Source organism: Talpa europaea (genome assembly GCF_964194135.1).
Source record: "Talpa europaea genome assembly, chromosome: 12".
In the NCBI taxonomy this organism is placed as follows: Eukaryota; Metazoa; Chordata; class Mammalia; order Eulipotyphla; family Talpidae; genus Talpa; species Talpa europaea.
The window spans coordinates 6218494-6224493 of record NC_140079.1 but is presented as its reverse complement, the minus strand read 5'-3'; positions in this window follow the sequence as shown (position 1 = coordinate 6224493).

The following is a 6000-nucleotide window of genomic DNA, read 5'->3' as shown; positions in this document are numbered from 1 at the left end:
AATTCAAATAAATATTGAAAAGCAAATAGTAATCAGATTAACATATTGGTAGATCTAATTCTGAGTTCCCAGGAGGGCTAGTGCAGCGACCTCTATTTCTCTTTTTAGTTTTTTGACTTTATATAACGAATTTCTAATTTTTAGAAATTATTTTTTGTATCAACAAAAAAGGTTACAGGGCCTCCCTGGTGGCACAAGGGGTTAAGCACCGCACTATGAAGCAATCCGCAGCCTCTGCAGCACGAGTTCAATCCCTGGCTGGCCAGGGAGCTACCCACATGGCGCAGCAGACCTCTCCTGCCTCTCCCGCTGCTCCCCTCAGCAGTGTGTTTCAGTCAGTCTGCCTGTTCTGTTCCCTGCTCTGTCTCTGGTGAATCCTCTTACGCCCCGCATCTCTGGCCTGTACCCCAGTTCTTGCGTGCATAAATAAATAAATCTTAAAAAAAAAAAAGTTAGAGACGTCTCCACCCCTCCCCTCCCCTGTCCCCGCCAAAAGAAAATTCCTGCCAGCTGTTTGCTCTGGGGGCAGCTGGACTCCAGGGGATTTGGTGGGAGCGGCGCCCCCTGGTGGTACATCCGAATGCAGCGCTTTCGCGGCCTTTCCTCCCTCCTCTCCTGGTGGCCTAGCGCCCCCTTCCGGACGCCGCTCCTCCAGGCCGCGGGCACCCAGGTGCCCTCAAGGTCTTGTCCTAGAAGTTGAGAGAATCGTCAGAGGAGTCAGTCAAAAGGGAGATTTGGAGATGGTGGCCACTATGCTCCTCCTCCTCCCTCACCCCTCCGTCTGCATGTCAGGTATCTCATGGACCAACTATTCCTTCACCCGCTCATTCAACGGTTGTTGAGCACCTGCTGTGTGCCAGCCGGTGCTCCAAGTACTAGGGGCACAGATTCTGACCCTAACAGAGCTGGCACCATTACTGGTGAGAGAGACTAAATAAACGTAGTAAGAAAGGAAAATTTATGGCACGATACCCGGTGACGAGTAACAAGGAGAGAAATAAATCCAAGAAGGAAGACAGAGAAAAGATAATTACAAGTAGGGTGGGGAGGACCCATCTGGCTGAAAAGAGGCCCTAGGCAGAGGAGCAAAGGCTGTGGAGGGCGGTCCTGTGCAGGGCAGGGTTTTAGCATTCCTGGCCTCCACACACTAGGTGTTAGTAGCACACTGCCCCCCACCCCCCCTCCCACCCCCACCACCGTCCCGGTGATGACAACCAAAAAGTCCTCAGATACTACCTAATGCTCCCCAGGTGACAGGAATACGCCTCCGCTCATAAACTACTGTGGTCATAATCAGGAGGTGTGATATGAATATAATATTGCTATTTGGAGTACAGCTCTTATTCAAACTTTGTCACTCAGTAATGTCTTGTACTTTCAATTTTCTGGTCTGGTCCCATCCCTGATGATGTGTTATATTTAGATGCCATTCCTTTTCACTTTCGTTCACCTGGAACATTCTTTCTCCTTTCTTTGTCTTTCACGACACTGACCTCTTTGAAGTCCTAGGTCAGTTATTTTGTTGAATGTCCCTGTTTGAGTTTGTCTGACTTCTCCTGATCAGATTCTGGTTACACAACTTGGGAGAAATGGCACTGGGTGATGTGTTTATTGGGAAACACATCATTTTTGCCCCATTATTGGCCATTTTAACCATGATCCCTGGTTAAGGTGCTGTCTATTTCTCCTCTGTACAATTAGAGTTTTCTTCTTTGCAATTAACATGTGTCTTATGGGTCTAGCAAATACTTCTGTTTCTCACGACCCTTTCACACACTCATTTCAGCAGCCACTGGTGATGCCTGCCTGAGTTGTGTCCTATTGATTGCTTTTATTTTATTTTTTTAAAATGTATTTCTTTTTTAAGATTTATTTATATATGCATACAAGAACTGGGGTACAGGCCAGAGGTGTGGGGCGGTGAGAGGATTCACCAGAGACAGAGCAGGGAACAGAACAGGTGGATCGACTAAAATACACTGCTGAGGAGAGCAGCGGGCAAGACAGAAGGGGTCTGCTGCGCCATGTGGGTTGCTCCCTGGCCAGCCAGAGATCGAACTTGTGCTGCAGAGGCTGCAGACAGCTTCACAGTGCTGTGCTTAATCCCTTGCGCCACCAGGGAGGCCCATATTGATCTAATTTCTAGGCAGGCTAAGAAGGAGACACATCAGAACGTGTGAAAACCAGCATAAGTCCAGCCTGGTGAGAGATATAAATAGTTCAAAGCCAGGTAGCTGATGGTGGGAGGGCAGCAGGGCGGTGGGGATGGGGGCTTGGATTGCTAAAAGTACAGACAGGGATCAAGTCCAGGATGATTCTGGCGGTGAAACTAACAGTGTGTGGACCAGCAGGATAAGGAGCTTGGGCAGAAGGGTGGAGGGTGAGGCTGGGGATGAGGTGGAAGGAGCTGCTCCCCTTTGAAGCCCACAAACTTGGCATTCAGCCCTCAAGTTTGGGGTGTAAGGTAGAGGGGCAGAAATAGCCTCTCCAGGTCCCCTGGGCATTCCACAGCAGGGCAGGGGCTGTTCTGGTGTTTTCTGGAGCCCTCAAGCTGGCGAAGTGGCTCCCAAGGGCTCACGAGTGTCCTGGAGTGGCCAGGAACCTCCTTCTCCCTCCCTCCCTCCCCTCTCCTTTGGCTTAAGCCTCTGCCTGAAACAGGGTGTGACAGAGAAGGGCGGCATTTTGTACCATGAATGATGCCAGGAATCTGGGAGAAAAAGTTACTAAAAGGTGTAAGATAATTGCATCTCCTTTCCTCACCCGCCCAGTCAGCATGGCCCCTCCCGGGCACACCCCCGCATGCTGGCTGGCTGGGTTGGACACCCCCGAGGCCTTGGAAATTTTGGTCTTTATGGAACTCAACTTCCCCTTTCATTCCTTTCGTTCAATGAACAAGTGTTCATTGAGCACTTTTCGTGTGTCCAGCGTTGTTCCTGGCTCCGAGAACCAGCTGGTGAAGAAGACAGACAGGGTGGCTGACATTCCAGTGGGGAAAGCACGGGCTGTATAAGGCTCTGAGTGCTACAGGGGAAAATAGTGCATGTGGGCCTCCCTGTGGCGCAAGGGGTTAAGTCTCCGCACTATGAAGCTACTGGCAGCCACTGTAGCACAAGTTCGATCCCCGACCAGGGAGCTACCCACATGGCGCAGCAGATCTCTTCTGTCTCCCCGCTGCTCCCTTCAGCAGCGGATTTCAGTGGATCGCCTGTTCTGTTCCCCACTCTGTCTCTGGTGAATCCTCTTACCTCCCGCACCTCTGGCCTGTACCCCAGTTCCTGTATGCATAAATAAATAAAATAAATCTTTAAAAAGAAAAAAAAAAAGAAATAAGCCAAAGTCTGGCCCCAGCTCCAGAACCAAGTGCCAATTGACAGGGGCCGTGGAGGACAGAGAGGCCCTGGAGTGCAACGTCCGTGCGGCATCAGCGACACCAGACCCCAGGAAACACTTCAGAACAAACAGCCTGTGTTGTGCAATGGACTTATTGTGAGCGGGGGAAGAGGTTGGAGGGGCAGCCTGGGAGTGAAAAGACTTAACATATTGTTTTCTCTTGTGAGTGGACAAGACGGAACTCCGCTGTGAGACACTGTGCTGGATTCTGTCCTTCCCGCAGGTGCAGGCACACTCAGGTGACTATTCAGAAATGCAAGGTAGCAGTTGCTGCAGAGGTCACTGCAGGGATGTCGCAGAGTGAGGATGTGGCTGTGCCTGGGATGTGGCCCATGAGGAGCTTCTAGGGTAGCTGATTAAGTGCAGGGGGAGGTTATACCAATGTTCCCCCTTGAGCTGGATTTCTGTACCCCAGCTCACACATAAATAAATCTTAAAAAAAAAAAAAAAAGAAAAAAGAAAAAGAACTGGAGTACAGGCCAGAGGTGCAGGGGGTGAGAAGATTCACCAGAGACAGAGTGGGCATCAGAATGGGCAGACTGACTGAAATTCACTGCTGAGGGGAGCAGCAGGGAGACAGGAGAGGTCTGCTGCGCCGTGTGTGTAGCTCCCTGGCCAGGGTTGGAGGTTGTGCTGCAGAGGCTGCGGATTGCATTCATAGTGCTGAGACTTAACCCCTTGCGCCACCAGGGAGGTCCCTGTAATTGTTTTATTATGTTGTTGTTGTTCATCTCTTACTGTGCCTAATTTAGAAATTAAACTGTACGGTAGGTATGTATGTGTGCACAGGGAAAACCATAGTGCTTGGGGATCTTGGAATGAACCTCCCCTGGCTGAGAGGAACGTACCTATATTCCAAATGGGTTAAAATGCTAAATCACTATTTGACCAAATCGCTATTTCAACATACATTTATTAAGCACCTACTGTCAGGGACACTGGATTAGGCAGTGACCGATACTGACCAGTTCCCTGTCCTTATGGTGCTGACACGTCAGATGGAAAACAAGTAAACAAATCACAGGTTCTATTAATCTCCGATAGTGACAGCAGCTACCGGATTGAAAGAATGCCCATACAGGTACGGCTGACTGGAGAGGGGCCCTGCTAGACCTTCAGGGGACTAGAGCACACAGGTTGAGGCCCCTAAAGTAGAAGGCGAGAACATGTGCGGGGAAAGGCAGTTCAAGAAAGTGGAACAGCATGTGCAAAGCCCCGGTGGTGCCGAAGCTCCAGCGTCCGGGCCCCTGGCTCAGGCTCTGGGCCTGCAGCACCCGTCCGTCTCTCCAGCTTCCACCCGAAAGAGCTACAAACACAAATCCCACCGGGTTACTCTCCCGCTCAGTTTTCCCAGGGCTCCCGAGTGGCCAGCGGATCACACGCAGCCTCCGTAGCCCGCGCCCGGCCCTGCGGCGCGGCCCATCCCTGGGGACCCGCGCTCCAGCCCCACCCCACGGGCCGCGCCCGCCGGCACGGCCCACCCACCCCGCCTTGCCATTGGGCAGCTCGCGGGCCTCGGGCGCTGGTTGGCTGGCGGGGCCGTCAGTTAGGGCCAAAGCCTTGATAATCTTGCCCCGCGCCCCGAGGGGGCGGGCGCGGGTGCGGGAGCGGCTGGGGCCGCGACTTCAGGTAAAGCACCAGCCTCCGGGCCACCGACGGGGTCCGGGTGGGGGGATCGGGGACGCAGCGGGACGGGGCGCTGCGTTTCCAGCCCCCCTACGGGCTCAGCGCTCTGCGACGGGGTGGGCGCCCTGACCGCGGGCTGGAACCCCCTCCCTCTCTGCGAGCTCCAGGTGGGTAGCGAACGGAGTGGGGGGCTGTGGATTTGTGAGGTCGCCCTCCGCCCGCCCTTCAGGAGCCAAGTGGGGGGTTTGCTCGCCCCCTAGCGCCCCAGCCAACTCCGGAAACCTTCGCCAGCTTAACTCCTGGACAACTTGGGGACCCGGGTCCAGCCCCTTGCGCTGGACTTGGGTGTGTGTATATGGGGGGGGGGGTGCTGCGGAAACGGGGCTGCGGGGAGGAACCGACTGCCCCCGCCAGCAGACAATGGGGAGCGGATGGAACCGCCCGGCGGCGTTTCCTGCAGGAAACTGCTCTGTCTTTGCGCGAGGCTGTCCTGGGTCAGGGAGAGGTTTAGGGGGTGGCGGGTGCTGACCTGACCCCCTTCCACCATCATCAGCTTCCACCCCTTTTAGGGCCTCAGAGTCCCGCCCCAGCACAGGTAGGGAGCGCCCACAGCTGAAGCCCAGCGGAGCCCCCTCCCCAGGACTGGGATCCGCGCTGACCGCCCCTGTTCCCCACCCTTTCGTGTTTGTAATCATAGCTCCGAGTCCCGAAATAGTCCCTGGGGCGGGCGTGGGGGCGTGTGGCGTGGGCTCTGACGGCCTAATGAATGGGTCTCAGGCGGAGGATCCGATCCAGCCGTGACAGCTCGGCTGGGAGCAGAGCAGAGGGAGTGTTGCTGCGAGCTCCCGCGCCGGTGGGGCTGCCGTGCCCAGTGTCACCGGGCCGGTGCGGGGCACCCACCCCCCCTTTAAGGAGCGCACTGGGATAGGCATGGGCGCAGCCTGGGAGAGCTGAACCCCCTCGGTTTCTAGAAGGCTGTCTAGT